The sequence below is a fragment of the Canis lupus genome, chromosome 4 (genome assembly GCF_048164855.1).
Source record: "Canis lupus baileyi chromosome 4, mCanLup2.hap1, whole genome shotgun sequence".
In the NCBI taxonomy this organism is placed as follows: Eukaryota; Metazoa; Chordata; class Mammalia; order Carnivora; family Canidae; genus Canis; species Canis lupus.
This window is the reverse complement of record NC_132841.1, coordinates 75,655,799-75,673,688: the sequence shown is the minus strand read 5'-3', so window position 1 is coordinate 75,673,688 and position 17,890 is coordinate 75,655,799.

Sequence of the window (17,890 nt, the reverse complement as noted above, 5' to 3'; positions counted from 1 at the left end):
AATACAGTCAAAATGAGGATTAGGGTTTTAACACAAATTTTAGGGGGAACAAAATTCAGTCCATAAAAACTTCTTTCATTTTAGGTATCAGATCATTTCTTTTAGGAGCCAGTGGTGCCTGGCAGTCATTGCCCACCACCCCTAGTTTTATAAAAAAGACTCAAACAAACCAGGTCCTTCAAGGTTCACCCTGGAAAGAAAATCTCCTGGAGAAGAGGAACGGCTGGATCCTATAGCCCCTTTGTTTGTACCCCAAGTTCCACCATCCGGTGGGGGATCTCTTATATGCACCCCTGCTACCAACTCCATGATGACTGGGGGTAGTGGTGAGAGTGGCAACGATTGTTTCCCTTTTAACAAAACTGGCCTAAACAGGGAAGTGTGACCTTTCCACGCATGCCTACAGCACAGCGGAGCCAAGGTCACGTCAGAGAGGCCTTCCTGAGAGCTAAGAAGGGACAAAAGGCAGAGAATTACTGACTGCTACAGGAAGCCAATAGGCCCTTGGCCAAGTCTTCTCTGCTTAGGGTCCCCTGGAGCGAGCTGCCTCGCTTCCTAGTTCCTGGGCTACTAAAGATAACCTAACCTTCCAAATTCTATCCCAAGAGAGAATTCCTAAACAACTTTTTTCTATTTCCGGTGCCCCCCCTTGCTGGTTACCCCAGCAGTGACCAGCCCTCTGCAGGGGAAGTCATGGAGGCACAACCCTAACGAGACAACATCCCAGCCCTTTGCTGGGAGTTTCCCCTCTTTGTCTCCATGAATGTGGCTAAATGGCGAGTCCCCATTATCTTCCTAGTTGTTCTAGATTAAGTACCCATGTGTGCTAGGCACCCTTGGCAAGCTAAGTTGCTCACATGCCATCTTTCTGTCGGGTGCTAGATGATCTCTACTTCATTCCAACTGTTTACTCTTGCATCTTTCTTCCTTCCGGATGATACATCCAATGTTCCCCAAAGAGAAGTCAACGGGCTGAGATTCAATAATCCTACCAGACCTTGCTTGCAGAGTTTGTCATTATTACGCAACAACCTCAAATAACATGAAAACCCACCCTGAAATCCCTATAGGCTCCCCAAGCAGTTGCACAGCAATAACGAATGGACTAAAACAACATATTTACATCCACACATTCTGAGCATCTAGTCTTTGTGACAACATTTAGAAAATACTGTTTCCCATACATGCATTTTATCTTTTTTTTTTTAAAGACTTTTTTTTTTTAAAGATTTTATTCATTTATTCATGAGAGACACAGAGAGAGAGGCAGAGACTGAAGCAGGCTCCATGCAGGAAGCCCGATGTGGGACTTGATCCTGGGAACCCAGGATCATACCCCGGGCTGAAGGCAGACGTTTAACTACTAAGCCACCCAGGCGTCCCACATGCATTTTATCTACCAAATAAAAATTGATGGAGAGAGCCTTCATGAAGAAAAGGAGAATGTTAGCAGTAAAAGCCAAGGTTATTATCCTTTTTTTTTTCAAGGTTATTATCCTAAATCAATTGCGACTCTGATTCCCAGCCTTCTGCTGTCACTCTTCAAATCAGGCCCCCAGTCTAAGGTCTGGGAGGCCATACCAGTTCCTGATTCAGCTCCTGACAGTGCACAGGATTCCTCTTTGAGCATTCCTCTGGAGAACTGAAATCCACTTCCTTAAAGAGAAAATTATGGAAATTTAAGGCACTGTGTTGTGATCTTAGTGCAGACAAATGTTAAAAAGGAGTTCCTTTTTTATTTTATTTTATTTTCTAAGGATCTTATTTATTTGAGGGAGAGAGAGCATGAGTGTGTGTGTGTGTGTGTGTGTGTGTGTGTGTGTGTATGGGTGGGGGCGGGTCAGAGAGAGAGGGAGAAGCAGACTCTGTTGAGCCAGGAGCCCAACACGGAGCTCGATCCCAGGACCCTGGGATCAAGACCTGAGCCGAAGGTAGACGCTTAACTGAGCCACTCAGACCCCTGCAAGAGTTCCTTCTTTAAAAATTTATTTTAATTTTTAAAAAATAGACAACGATAGAAAAGACCAGGAAGCCAGACTCAATTTTTCCTTGAAAATATTTAATTTCCGTGTTTCCAATTTTGACTCTTTGGGCCTGACGGTAGCTAAGAGCAGAACCTTTTCAATCTACGGCTGTTCTTGAATTAAAACAGGCCTTTCCATCGTTGATTCATACAGTAAGCATTTATTAAAGGCCACCAGGTAGGTCTGAGGGATGCAGAGGTGGGAAGTGACGCTCTCCTTGCTTTCCAGGGTGTACGTTAGGACCTACAGTGGGGTGAGCAGTCCCCCGAAGCAGCCCACTCAGTAGCACGGGCAGCCTGGTGGCCTTTGCAGGAACCCCGGCGCCTGGGAGGTTTAGGGCGGCTTGGAATGAAGTGGGTCATGTGACTTTCTGTGTATAAAGTAGGACGTGAGGGGAGACTGTGGCTGCATGGCTCCCTGGGATCAGCAGATGTCAGAAAAAAGTTGTTCCCATGACTCAAAAAAAAAAAAAAGAAAAAGATAGTAACCCCAGCTTTTGATCGAATATAGCTTGTTTGCCAGGGGATGGGGCAGGGAGAGGACAAAATATGGAGAAAAGCACACAATGCTGAAGAGTCTAACAGGCAAATGCAATGGAGTGTCCAGGGGAAACCTCCAGGCACATGATGCCAGGGGCATGAGCTGAGGGACACAGAAAGGCTCTAGCGCCTAGCGCCTTTACGGCAGCTCTCCTAGAAAGGACTCAAAGGGCTTAGCCCTTTTCCTTAGTAGGAAATTAGTTTTTATTGTCTGTAACACCCTATGATACTTTTTAATATCTATGCTCTCCCTTCTCTATTAATCTCTCTCCGGACCATCCATGGGAACTCCCCCCGCCTGCATTTTGCAGTCTTCAAAGCTTAGCTGGCTCTTATTTTATCCATAAGGTGGCAGTGTCTGACACAGTCAGTAGAGTCACTGTCAAATAGTTGAAGGCGTCTACCCAACCAAGCCCTTAGGTCAGAAGCTTCAGGTTCCCTTGGATGGATTTACTCCCTACTTGGTTGGCTCCGTAGGGTCCAAAATCTGTGTAGAGTATTTACTTAAGACACTGGTGTGGCCACCTCTCCATTTCAGATGTGACGTTTGAGGCTTGGTTTGCCCGGGGTCTGTGATCACAGGCTGTCACCGGCCTCCAGCTGCAGAGCATTGCCTCATGCAGTAGGAAGCCACAGTTGCCCTTCAAGGCTGATTCAATGGCATTTAATGGTATCTAACCCTGGCCCATTGCCCTCTGGACCTAGATCTTTAAGTTGTGGCCAAAATCTTAGCTCTGAAGATGGAGACAGGATCAGATACCACATGGTCTCGCGCGTAGGAGCCAGTCTGAGGGTGTCCTGTCACTTGATAGCAGACAGACACTCTTCATCAGCTACTCAGGACTCCAGGCGCCAGGAAGTAAGTTGAGGTCAGGGAGTTTGTTTTATCTACTGATTTGGAAAAATATTTAGCCTCCCTGGAGCAGGGATGTGCATTCCGTGTGCCTGAAGCCATGAAATTTGGCAAGTTCCATATCAGATGCCTAAAACTGTTATACAACTCTGTCTAATTTAGATTGTAAGGCTGCCAGAGGCAACCGGGTCTCTCCTTTGGTCCAAAAGTCCCCTCTGACCATTCTTAGGGCCCAACAATCAAAACCAACCCACAACAATAATAATGATAATAACAATAGTATCCATTGCTTAGGTCCGATGACACAGCTCTGGATAATCAGAAGCTAGAGTTTGGTCCAGAGGGACATGTGAGAACTTGTGCAATAATTTGGCCCTCTTGCAAATGAAGACAAAGGTATCTGACGGTGTAGGTTAGAAGGAAAACATCTCCCAAGCTAGTGTTTCTTCTAAAATTGGCTCTGGCGATCCAAAAAAAGAAAAGGCATCTTTCTTATAATTTTTCAAAGAAGAGGCTGTTGCATGTCCCAGATCGTTTTTATTGAGAATTTTCTTAAGAAGGTCTAATTCTACTTGATTTTGCATGGCATAAGTGAATCTGCAAGAACAAGCGCTCAGAACTTTGTTCTCTGGCAAAGTTACACTCAAAACAGAAAAGCAAACTCAAAACCTGTATGTCTAACACTTACCTTCCGGATGGTTAGTGATACTTCTGTTGTGTTTGTGTGTATGTGTACAACTATAGAAAGGGCGTATATTTTAGATTCAAAGAGATGTGGGTTCAACCTGTCCCTCAGCATATTCTTCAGCCTTCTTGTCTTTATGCTCTGTTTATCACACCAGCGTGTATCCTGTGGAACACTCATTTTGTAGAATAGAAAACAAGGATCTCGGGAAAGAAGAAAAGAAACCGAATTAAAAATTAAGTTTGGAAAGTGCTAGGTTGAATAAAGCTCAACCGGCTTTTCGGTTGTAGGGTCACTCAGAGCCTTTACTATATTCACATCTAATGAGACTATCAAAGAGGGGAGGGATATAAATTAAAATACACAAGGAATATCTAAGAGTTGCTCAAACTTATGTATGGAAACTCTTTCTCCTAGAGCATCACATGGAATCCAGGAATTTAGAAAAATCATGACTACATCCCTCAGGATGCTTCAGGTTGCAAATAATAGAGACCCAACAGTAACTCTTTTCTTTTTTTTTTTGACCCAACACTAACTTAGACATTTGCTCGGATGACCAAACCAAAGGCAGGACATAGTGGAGCAGGTTATAATAGTTAATATTTATTGTGAGATGATCGTGTGCCAAGCACTGTTCAACATGCTTCATCTGTGTTAATTCATTCAATCCTCACAATAGCCCCACGACTGAAGTACTATTATTATCTTTTTACAAAGGTGAAACTCAGGTTCGGAGATCTTTCCCAGCGTTCCCCAGGCAGTCTGACTCCGAGCCCACTCTTGGAAGCACCGTGCATTGCACATCCCTAGGGACTTCAATCCCGTCAAAGTTTATTTTCTCAGTGTGACTCTTGTGTCCTTGGATCTGTTTCATCCTCTTCAAACAGCTTTCCCTGTGAGATTAGAGACCTCTTAGCTTGCCCTTCCCCTCTTTCCCAGGAGAGGGATCCTTCCTTAAAATGCTCTGCTGGAAACATTTTGGAGCAGGGCTACTATCAGCCGCACTGGAGGTCACCTGCCCCGTCTTGGTGGGCAGGAGGGTGAGGAGCTCTCATGAGCTCAGCTCACATACCCCTACGGTGGCTTGCAGAGCGGAGGACGTCGTTGACCACATCCACTACAGCTACATGGTCTTCGTGGTGGGGTGGTGGGGAGCGGGTCTCTGAAAGAAGGAAGGTGTGTTTTTCTAGAAGAAGGCTGGGGCCTTGGTATTCCGATATCTGACACACCCTGGGATCTTTTAGGACCCAACGGGCTGAGTATATAAAGCTGCCAGCACCGTTCCTGGCTGTGAAATAGGCCATCCGTTTGTTGTGGCTACTCTTTTTAAATTTATTTTTTATTTTTTATTTTTTTGTTGTGGCTACTCTTCCATTCAGGTTGCAGAAGAGATAGACCTTCCATTTAATGAGGATACCTAACTGAGTAGTGGCTGGGAAGTGCGCTTAGTGTAAGAGTCTCAGTCAGTCATGCCCAGCTCTAGGCCTCGGAGGTCAGACCAACCCGCAGGACAAGCAGAACCAGGTGGCAAGTCCAGGGAATGGGGCAGCAAGATCCACATTTGTCATAGAGCAGGGACATGCGGAGATGGAACAGAAGGGGTCTGTGTGCAGAGGTTTCCGTCTAAGCGAGAGGCCCAGGCAGGAGCCCCCCAGGCCAAGGTCAGGCTCAGAGCCAGGGTCCCAGTGCAGGATCCCAGGTGGGTGTCCCCAGGGGGCAGCCCCCAGACCTAGAACAGGGGGACAATGCCTCAGGTTCCAAACTCAGGGGTTGACGAGGGAGCAAGGGATGCCAGAGAGCTTCCTCCAATCCTTAGATGCGGACGATCGCACAAACAACACCCTGATTTCCCGCCACCCCCACACTCACAAATTCTAAAGGTCTTTGACTACTTGCAGGAATGGGTCGCCAAGTCCCCAATGGGGCTGGGGAGCCCTGGTGGCTGGGGCTCTGAAGGGACACTGCGAGTCCTGGGACCCACGAGGTGGGTCCTCCTCCATCCTCGCTGTTGTTCCTTCCAGGTCACTGTCATAAATCACCATAAACTCAGTGACTTAAACAGCACAGATCCACCACCCTGCAGTTCTGGAGTCCAGAAGGAAACACTGGGCCAGATCATGGGGCTAAGATCAAGATGTTGGGAAGACCGTGTTCCTTCTGGAGGCTCCGGGGGAGGATCCCTTTCCTTGCCCTTTCCAGCTTCTAGAAGCTGCCACATGCCTCCATCAGTGGACCCTCCTCTGTCTCCAAAGGCATCCTGCAGCGTCTAGCCCTGACCCCCCTGCCTTCCTCCCTAGGGACTCCTGGGATTACGCTGGGCCAGGCCCCGTCCAGGTACCGCAGGATGATCGCTTCTTCCCAAGGCCCTTTAACTTAATCGCACCTGCGCGGTCCCTTCACAGGTTTCAGGGCTTGGATGGGGAAATCTTTGGCAGGGGAGGGGCATTAATCTGCCTGTCCCAGCTGTCCTGTTCACTGGGAAACCTCCGGACGGCTTTGGCTGTTTGTCACATGCACACATCATTCCACGGTGCTGGCAGCCGTCTGTTGCAGGCTTTAGGGGCAGCGGGCGGGCACCCGCAGGGCGGAGAGCTGCAGGCCCTGGATCCCCCGTGGAGGAGGTGCGCTGGACGGTCCCTGCTGCTCCTCCAGGGAGCTGGGCTTCTGCAGGGGTCATTGCATGGTAGGGGCCCAGGTCACCCAGAGAGCCCTCCCCGACCGTGAGGTTTTCCTCCACGAAGGGAAGAAATTTCTTGGCAACCTGTCGCTAGCTGCAGCCATATAAATCTGCTACATTTAAGCAACCTTTATGGAAAAGCAAACGCGATGGATAGGTCTCTGGAACAACTCTCATGCCTGTGCTCCAAGAAAAATGCACCAGACCATCCATCACGGTCTTGTTTGTAATGATGTAAAAGTGCAAACAACCGAAATTTCCTTCAGGAACAGAATGGATATAAACGATTGATACACCCCATGGTAATCAGCACAAGTGACTTGGAAGTCTGTATAGTAATATGGAAAAAAACCAAAACTACAATATGAAGTGAAAAAAATCCCCAAGTTATAGAATTATACTGTTTATGTACTTAGGAAGTAAAAGTTTAAAAATATGCTTGGGATGGAAATACTTCAGCTTTAGGATAGTGAGCTGCTCTGGGCTGGGGGCAGGAAATGACCCTGGGAAAGGCCACGGAGGAGACAGCGGCTGCAGTGCTAAGTTTCACTTAACAACAGAAAAACCTGAAGGAAATATGGATGGCAAAGTGAAGATATTTATTATAGCCAAATGGTGTACTATACTCTATTTTGTGTATTTTGAAATAGTTAATAATAAAGTAATAATTAATAAAAAATTTACGCATAAGCCATAACAGATTTAGATTTTTTCTTTGAAGCAAACTTTTTAAATCTATAATATAATGTTAAAAGGAAATTTGAGGGCAGCCCGGGTGGCTCAGCGGTTTAGCGCCGCCTTCGGCCCAGGGCCTGATCCTGGAGACCTGGGATCGAGTCCCATGTCAGGCTTCCTGCATGGAGGCTGCTTCTCTCTCTGCCTGTGTCTCTGCCTCTTTCTCTGTGTGTTTCTCGTAAATAAATAAATAAATAAAATCTTAAAAAAAAAAAAAAGGAACTTTGAACTAGTCCCATTAGGGAATCAAACTGCATACTGAGCCAGTGAATGATTTGTAGATTTTCTTTTTATTTATTTATTTATTTATTTATTTATTTATTTATTTATTTATTTATTTTTTAACCTTTTTTTTTTTAAAAAAGATTTTATTTATTCATGAGAGACACAGGAAGAGGGAGAAGCAGGCTCCATGCAGGGAGACTGATGCGAGACTTAGTCCCAGGACCCCGGGATCACGCCCTGAGCCAAAGGCAGGTGCTCAACCACTGAGCCCCGATTTGTACATTTTCAATTCTACACCCTGACTTAGCGCTCAAGTCTCAGGCCTGTAATTATAACACTACAGCTAGTAATCTGCCTACTTGTCTGGCTATATAGCATGGCCAGTGAGAATGTATTCTCTTGTACAAAATCCCACTTGAAAAGGGAATGAGATTTTTTTTCTTCTTTGTTTTTACCAACACTAATTTTGCTAAAAACCTGTCTAGTATGATAGCATGATAATTCCATCATGAACTTGCTTTAGCAGGGTAAAGTCCATGTTCCAGATTTTTTCCTCCCAGGGACTTATGCAAGAGACATGAGTTTTCTCTGTGGAACTCAATGGAAACATGTGCTAGGTAAAATTTTTTTATAATAAATATAGAAAAATCCCTACAACCATTATGATCATATTGAATTTTGAATAGGACATCATCCAAATAATGATGTAAGAATGCAACTTCCCCAGTGCTACATTTCTGCTTATACAAGATGTTACAGGCAAGTTTAAAAGTGACCGCTACTTCGAAATTTGATATAGTCGTCCTGTGTCTATTCTTTTCCAGCCACCTAGTGCTTTGTACTTTTTTGTGCTCTGCAAGTACCATGTTGTGCTATTTCTCCAGTCTTACCAGATTGCAAGGAGTGGTTCTTGACACCGTATGGAAGGAGAATTTATAGTTGAAAAACGAGATTTTAAGGAGTTGAGGTAGTGGAGTGAGAAGTGAACATATATTTATACAATTTCTCCTTTTAGGGACGCCTGGGTGGCTCAACGGTTGAGTGCCTGCCTTTGGCTCAGGGCGTGATCCTGGGGTCCTGTGTTTCATGAATAAATAAAATCTTAAAAAAACCCAATTTCTCCTTTTAAAATTTAAATCCAGTTTGCCAACATATTATTAGTTTCAGATGCATATTTTAATAATTCATCTGTCACGTATAACACCCATGCTCATCACATCACGTGCCCTCCTTAAAGCCCAGCACCCAGTCACCCCATCCCCCCACCCACCTCCCCTCTAATAACCCTCAGTTTGTTTCCTAGAGTTAGAGTCTCTCATGGTTTTTCTCCCTCTCTGATGACTTCCCACTCAGTTTTCCCTCCCTTCCTCCCACCCTCTGTGCTGTTTCTTATATTCCACATATAAGTGAACCCGTGTAATTGTCTTTCTCTGATATACAATTTCTTGTTGTTGCTCACTGAGTCAGAGTGGTAAAGATAATACATCCATGGCTGCTGCTAGGCCATACAGACTCTCCATGCAAAACTTATAATGCCCCATGTTCTCTGGGTGGACACAGCCTCAATCAGCCAGGTGCCCTTGTGCAGGGCACAACCCACCTAACCATCCATGGCAGCTCTGAGAGGGATTATCCATAGCATCTTACACATCTTTAAACAGTAATATGGTTATGCTACAAATAATTTAAATGTGCTCGATGGAAACTTTTTAGGGTCTTTCTTCTGCACTTGAAACAATGTGCATGCAAATATCTTTGCTGAGATAGCATGTGCAGTGAGAGACATGTTGCTTTCTCCTTGTCCATGTGTCCATCCGAATAGCCAGCCAGTGGGGACTGCAGGGTCACTTCCACGCTCACTGTGGCTCCATGGGGGCCGCCTGGGGAGGGTGGGGGGAGCAGTAGTCCCCAGGGGCTGATGCGGCCCCAGTTGGCAGTAGGGCAACGATAAATTGGGCCAGACAGATGGCACCTACCAGTAGAAATAAAGTAACTTGAGCGCCAAGCTGTGTCTCCTGACTGTGCTGCGCACACACACAGTCGTCCAGTCACTTGAATGTGAGCTGTCCCAGGCAACTGGGGTCCGCAACCCAAGGAAAGCATGGCACAGGGAGCTTGGTGCGGATGGAATGGATGAGGGATGACAGATTTCTTTTATTATTTAATAGACCTCCCAATAATTGGCTAGAATTAGAAAATCCCAACAGGAAACAACCACCAGAAAAGTTGGAAATGTTCTGTTTGAATTTTTTCAAGCCACTGACTATGTTTTGGTCAGAGTCAAATGAACATTTCTCATGCATTTTAAAAAATATTTTATTTATTTATTTGAGAGAGAGAGAGAAAGAGAGAGAGAAGCAGACTTCCCACTGAGCAGAGAGAGCCCAGTGTGGGGCTTGATCCCAGGATCTTGAGATTATGACCTGAGGCAGGACACTTAACCAACAGCGTTGGGACCCAATGCTGGGCCACCCAGGCGTCCCTCTCATGCACTTTTAAAAGATAGAATCTTGGAGCAATCATGTAGGAAAGCTGCAAGTACAACACAGAACATTATTACCTCCGAAACTTCTCTTTTCCTCTCTGGAAATTAGTAAGTAGATTAGTAACTACTTTTGTGGAGAGCTGTATATATCCTGTACCTCGTTAAACGAGGAATGACAATTCATTGATTGTGTTTTTCCAATATGAATATGGGTTCACGTGTTTGGGTAAGAATCTATGATTACCGTAGCTTATCTTGATAAACTGTCCCCATTTTGGCCCCCATTCAGGCTGGCTTCTGTTCCTTTTTGGCATGTCCCCTCATCCCCTGAGCACTGTTTGCTCTCTGGTGTCAGAGGCTCATCTTCTACTTTTCCTGCCCAGCCTGGGGCGGGCTGGCCATTCCTCAGGGAGCCCTGGTTCCCTTCAGTGCCCAGTGGTGGTTAGGATTGGGTACTGGGTGTGCTCACTGTTACTGGGGTATTGTTACTCCTGGGCCCTTTTGGTAGGTAGATTCTCTCACTGTCTCTCTTGATATAGGTATGTGCAGAAACACACTCTTAAATTTATATTAATTTCTGTATCTGCTATTTGTTGAAACTCATGACCGCCCACCAATGCCTCCAATCCGAATCCATCACCGTAAAAGTTCATTCCTTCCTTCCTGTATTTGTACCTCTCCTCTGCATGAGAAGCCTGGCTCCATTTGCTTTATAGTTGTTCCCCCTCATTGGGGGTTTCTGTTTCTTGGGGTTCAGTTAGTCGTGGTCAGCCGTGGTCCGGAAGTAGATGATCCTCCTTCTGACCTATTGTCTAGGGTCACTAGATGCCTAATGCTATGGCACCACGTCTCCGCCATCGCCTCACCTCATCTCATCAGGCAGGCGGTGTATCATCTCACGTCATCACAAGAAATAGAAAGGTGTGTTGGCAAATCAAATTCCAAATTCCAATAAAAAAATACAAAAAAAAAGGAAAAGAGTAGTTTATCAGATTTCAAAAAAAAATAGGAAAGAGTACAGTAAGATATTTTGAGAGACCACATTCATACAGCTACTCCTCTCCCCCCACTTGTGTGCTCTCTCTCTCTCAAATGAATAAAATCTTTATTTATTTATTTATTTATTTATTTATTTATTTATTTATTTATTTATTTATTTTTAAAGAGCAGTGGGGAGGGTCCAAAGAGGGAGAAGCAGGCTCTCTGCTCAGCAGGGGCTGGATCCCAGGACCCTGGGATCACGACCTGAGCTGAAGGCTGATGCCCAACTAACTGAGCCACCCAAGTGTCCCATAAATAAAATCTTACAAAAAAAAAAAAAAAAAAGGAAAGAAAGGAAGAATAAAAGGACCCTAACCTTAATCTCACTAAATAAAAATGTTGAACCATTTTAAAAAATAGTGCTGATTTGGAGACAGGCCAAGTTGTTGGCCTTCCTGGGGCGCCTGGTGTCTACTCAGCCCTGGCTGTCAAGCCCTCTTATATATGTCTTAGTTCCTTCCTTCTGTACAATCCCAGAGCACAATCCTGAGGAAGTAGGCTTCTCTCCACTTCCTTTACCTTCCTGAGTTTTCATTGAAGACATGCTCTGGGTCTACCTTCATTTTCTATTTTCAGCAGTCCAGCTTCCACGTGCATTCTTCCTTTTCTAAATATGCCTGTCAGGAATGACTTGGGCTTACTGGCATCCAAATTCTCAGGCTTGCCAAAGAGATGTATGGCGGTAGGTTTGTTACTTGAATTTGTTTCTCAGGAACTTGTGACTGAATTTCTATACATGTTTATTCCTCCCATCCAAGTACTAACCAGGCCCGACCCTGCTTAGCTTCCGAGATCAGACGAGATCGGGCGCGTTCAGGGTGGTATGGCCGTAGACTACATGTTTATTCCTGAATCTAAAGATCTAGAGAGCTGTGTTCCTTTTCTTTCTTTCTTTCTTTCTTTCTTTCTTTCTTTCTTTCTTTCTTTCTTTCTTTCTTTCTTTCTTCTTTCTTTTTTTTCTTTCTTCTTTCTTTCTTTCTTTCTTTCTTTCTTTCTTTCTTTCTTTCTTTCTTTCTTTCTTTCTTTCTTTCTTTCTTTCTTTCTTTCTTTCTTTCTTTCTTTCTTTCTTTCTTTCTTTCTTTCTTTCTTTTCTTTCTTCTCTTTCTTTCTTCTTTCTTTCTGACTTGGCATTGTAGCTGACACATAAGAGGCAATCAGTGTATGTTTGGGTTGTAACGAGTGATGTTGACTGATGCTGTACCCCACAGTGTTTGAACACCTGATGAGCTGAAACTGGGAAAACTTCTGACTTTTAATTTGTTTGGTCAGCTGTCCCTTTGTTCTGGGGGAACTAGTTGAGACAGGCCTTTAGTACTGAAAGGTGAAGCAAAGACCTTTTGGAACTGACAGGTGTTTGCTAAATGACTAGTCTGTGTACACGGGGGGTGGGGGGCGATATGGTGGGCAGAGCCGCCTCGTTGCCCATTATCTTTGCATCAGTGGGGTTCTTCCAAGTACAGATCCAGGCCATGGAGTTTTGTACGTCAGTGCTCCAAACACTGGAGCAACGTGTATCTATTCTTGCTCCAGTATCAGGAGCAGAGACTTTGAAGAGTGTGGGAACACACACAGGCCCCAATCTTCTCTTGCCTTATGCTGGAGGAGAGACTGTGCCAAAGAGCTTTGCTTGGAGCAAAGCGACCTGGGTGGGACTTGGCTGACCCCAAATGGTGTTATTAAAGATTGAATACCCCATTTGGCAAATGTACCAATACAGAAATGCGTTCTGATGTCTTTGGGGGCTAAAGAACAATACTACAGCCCTGGGAGTGGAGGCTGGAGTTTCCTGTGAAAGGAACGGACAGTCTCACCACCAATCAGTCATCCTGGAAAGAGGTCAGCCTTGAGGAAGGAGGTGGGAGCATAAGGGGTGGGTCTTAGCAGAGGCAGAGGAGGAGTGTCTTTTTCCTAAGCCCTCAGGTCAGTTAGCCTGGAGCACTTTAGGAACTATTTTCTGGAAAGCATCTATTTCACACACTCTTAGACTTACTTTGAGCACTCCATTCCAACTGCCTTTCCCCTCCAAAAAGCCAATTCTTTGCCCCACGATTCTTTATTTTGGTAAACACGTTCGTGTGTGTCCTGGTGGCTCACAGCACTTAATTACTGGTTTATCCAAGATGATTGTAAAGAAACAATGACATAAAATAAAATGCTGAAATATCAAAGTGAAAACATCAGTGATGATCTATGTTAGTTTCACAGCAGGGCTATGTTGATTTTCTGATGGAACAATTCTTTGTCGTATGGGACTGGCCTCCCCATTATAGGACATTTAGCATTCTTGATTCCCTTAATTTTTATGACAACCAAAACCTACCCCACACAAATCCAAATGCTCCTGGGTGTAGGAAAGTACCATTCCTGTTGAGAACCATCAAAGCCTTCATTGCCTAGAAGTTATGACGTCTGAAGTAGTTGTGAGATTGCCAAAATTCCAGAGTGAATTAGAGAGCCAGAAAAGAAACCAAGTCCTCTCACTCCTATAAGTGAATCTTATTATCCTCTTCACCTGAAATTAAGAAACTAAAGTTCAGTCCTTAATTGGTTAATTAAGGACATGTATGGTCACAGAATTCATAAATGGCGAAGCCTGTAGTCAGCCCCAGGCCTGGGTGCTTTCAAAGCTCATCCATTACACTTGATCACGTGATGCTCATAAATTAGCTCATATCCAGTTAGAAATGAAGACCCTGACATGCTTGGCACTTTCTACAGGATATCTTCCCCCAGATTACAGCTAAAAAAGTGATGATCCATAGATTTTTCTTTATATATATATATATATATATATATATATATATATATATATATATATATTACCGATTTATTTATTTAATTGAGAGAGAGTGAGAGAGCGCATGAGCAAGCAGGGGGAGGGACAGAGGCAGAGAGAGATAATCCCAAGCAGACTCCCCACTGAGATCAGGGCCCAAAACAGGGCTCAATGCCGAGATAAGACCCTGAGATCATGACCGGAGCTGAAATCAAGAGTTGGACGCTCAACTGACTGAGCCACTAGGTACCCCCATAGGATTTTTCTGGTATTTCTAAAATGTTCTAATTTTTCTCATGTAAGGTACAGTAAAAGTTGACATCTTTAAGTGACAGATGGTGCAGAAATCTCTTATATTTTTTTAGTTATTACTCAACTATTAACTCATTTGGAATTGTGCAAGTAATTAAACTTGCCCAACCTTGCATTCTTTCAGTATGACCAACTGCATCATGGGAGTTTTCATACAGATACAAAATGTTGACAAACATGTTATTATTATTTTTTAAAAGATTTTATTTATTTATTTGAGAGAGAGTGAGAGTGAGAGAACGTGAGGTGGGAAAGAGGAGAAGCAGACTCCCCGCTGAACAGGGTGCAGGGCTCGATCCCAGGACCCTGAGATCATGATCTGAGTGGAAGGCAGATGCTTAATATACTGAGTAACCTGGGCACCCCAAAACATGTTATTATTAATGTATTACTATTAAAAGCAAATTCTTTGAATTTCTAACTACGGAAATTAAGGGCTATATATAATATTATGTGTAAAATGAAACTAAATATCTTAAAAATATTTTATTTATTTGAGAGAGAAAGAGAGAGAGAGAGAGGGAGAGAGCGAGCGAGCATGCTCATGAGCTGGGGGAGGGGCAGAGGGAGAAGCAGACTCCCTGCTGAGCATGGAGCCAGGTGCATCACCAGGGCCTGAGATCATGACCTGAGTCGAAGTCAGACGTTTAATCAACTGAGCCACCCAGGCACCCCAAAATGAAATTGTATATTAAGAAGATATTTCTGTATTGCCTCTTTTCATAAACCTAGACCATTAACTACTTCTCTTGATCTATGTAATCAGGGTCATCCTGGGATTTGGAACTAGCACATGCAAGATTACATTTTTCTTATGTGGGTGATATGAGAGCTCTTCTTCACTGAAATATTCTAAGTGCTATTTGTTCATGTTTCTAAGACACTTGTAAACAAGGCATAATTATAGATTAAAGAGACTGATGCCATCAGTGATAATCAGAATCTTTCTGTTATAGATGATCACCCAGATAATCATAACATGCTGATATTAAACTTTCTGAGATTATTTTAGAAATATAAATGCACAATTCAAACATTCTTGAAGGACCCTATCTTACCTATGGAAGCATTGCTTTTCAGCCATCAGTGTTTTGTTCCTTATTTTTTTTAAAGATTTATTTATTTATGATAGAAAGAGAGAGAGAGAGAGAGAGAGAGAGAGGCAGAGATACACAGGCAGAGGGAGAAGCAGGCTCCATGCCGGGAGCCCGATGTGGGACTCGATCCCGGGACTCCAGGATCATGCCCTGGGCCAAAGGCAGGCCCCAAACCACTGAGCCACCCAGGGATCCCCTGTTTTGTACCTTATTAAGATGCTATAATTCTGATTCTAACTCAGCCATAGAATTTAGAATAATTTAAAAAAATGTATTTAGAAAGTCAATACTTGCAAAATCTGGTTGAGTTGATCTTTTTAAAAGGAGAAGAATGTCATTTAGTCTTACTGGGTCAGAAATATTTTAAAATCAAGTGCTGTGTTTCACAATCACTAGGAAGCCAAATTCTCCACATGTGCATTTACTCAGAATAGCTGGATAATTATTAGCCATTTCATAACTAGAGGAATGGTCAGAGTCCCAACCTCTACTAACTCAATTTACATGCTTTAAAACTACAATTTGACAAACATGTATTACCGTATTGGTAGAAATTGGAGCTTTCACCCACTCCATAGAGGTCATTACGAGGCTATAAGGTGTTTCTCTCTCTCTCTCTCTCTCTCTTTAAAGACAACTTGCAGAAGACCAAGGGCATAAGAACTACCAGATGCATATGGAAATTTATACACCATACATATCTAGGAATTCATAGCAGCAAATCATTGTGATACCCTTTCCAAGGGGTTCATCACACATTTATTCTAAGGATGATGCCATTGCTCGAAACACCTGTTCCTCAAACTGGGGCTCATGATCCCTGGGGTTCCAAGGATATAGTCTCAGATATCCATGCATTCTCCATAAGAAAGTTTAAAAGTTGCATTTAAATTTCTAAAATACTCTAAAAAATTTTAATATCAGCATGTTATGGAGCATCTGAGTGATCATCCCATATCTGACCATTGTCAAGAATTTTTAGGTCTCTGTTTGCCTTTGTGTTTCTGATTCATTAACATCAAATAGTGCTCCTCTAATTATTGTGGGTTAATAAGAAAAGAGCACAGATATGATGGTCAAGTAATGACCTGGCCCTGCTGCCCCAAGGTGGGACAATCCCTGTGGATTGAAGGGATAAGGGGTGGGAGAACTGAGTCATGGGCAAGCACGTCACAGCACAGCTCTGCTGGACTCTGAAATGCCTGCAGTGAGGCAGGCAGGACCAGATGCACGTTGGCAGTAGCAGCTCTGCCTCCAAAAAATATCAGCTGTCAAGTTCAATTTATGTAAGTAACTTGAATTTCACTGCTTTTGTCGTTTTGTTTGGATTGAATTTTAAAATTTGTTGTGGCTTCATGATCCTATAAGTGCTATAAATCCAAGGATTTCTACCCCCATTTTCATAGTCGTACACATCTAAGTAACGTTGTAGTAAAAAGTAATTTAAGACACTGGATGGTCCGTGAACTTTTTTAAGAAAAATATATATTTTAAAATTTTTATTTATTTATGATAGTCACAGAGAGAGAGAGAGAGGCAGAGACACAGGCAGAGGGAGAAGCAGGCTCCATGCACCGGGAGCCCGACGTGGGATTCGATCCCGGGTCTCCAGGATCGCGCCCTGGGCCAAAGGCAGGCGCCAAACCGCTGCGCCACCCAGGGATCCCAAGAAAAATATTTTATTTATTTTGTTAGAAGCGGTCCTTTTGAGAAACAGTACTGCAAACAATTTGGACCTTTTCTCTAGCATTTGCCTCTGGTGTGCCTTTCCTTGCCTGTTTTCAATACTCCAGATCTTTCTCCTCTGAGCGTGGATGTGCTGAGGTCACTGCAGCAGACATTTTGTTGCCTGTTCAGCACCCACGCAGCCTACCGATGGCTCCTGCCCCTCCGTTTTCCTTTCTGGAATGCAGTCTTGGTGGAACTGCCAATCCCGATGCCCCCTCGCACCTCCACCCCATTCCCCGGCCTGGGGCTGGACAGGGGATCCAATGATGTCAGACAGCCTGTCACTGGAATTTGAGGCTTGACGCAGAGTGACACCAGGACTGAAAAGGTGGAGGCCCAAGGCAGGCTCCTGCCTGTTAGCTCCTGCTTCTTTATTCCCTGGTTTTTCCTGGATTCCGTCCTTTCCAAAATTTGCCGGTCAGCCATTGCTTTAATTCTGTGGGCCGACGTTACTTTTCAACCAGTCACCTGTTCCTCCTCCTCCTCCTCTTCTTCTTCTTTCTTCTTCTTCTTCTTCTTCTTCTTCTTCTTCTTCTTCTTCTTCTTCTTCTTCTTCTTCTTCTTCCTCTTCTTCTTCTTCTTCTTTTTCTTTCTTCTTCTTCTTCTTCTTCTTCTTCTTCTTCTTCTTCTTCTTCTTCTTCTTTCTTCTTCTTTCTTCTTCTTCTTCTTCTTCTTCTTCTTCTTCTTCTTCTTCTTCTTCTTCTTCTTCT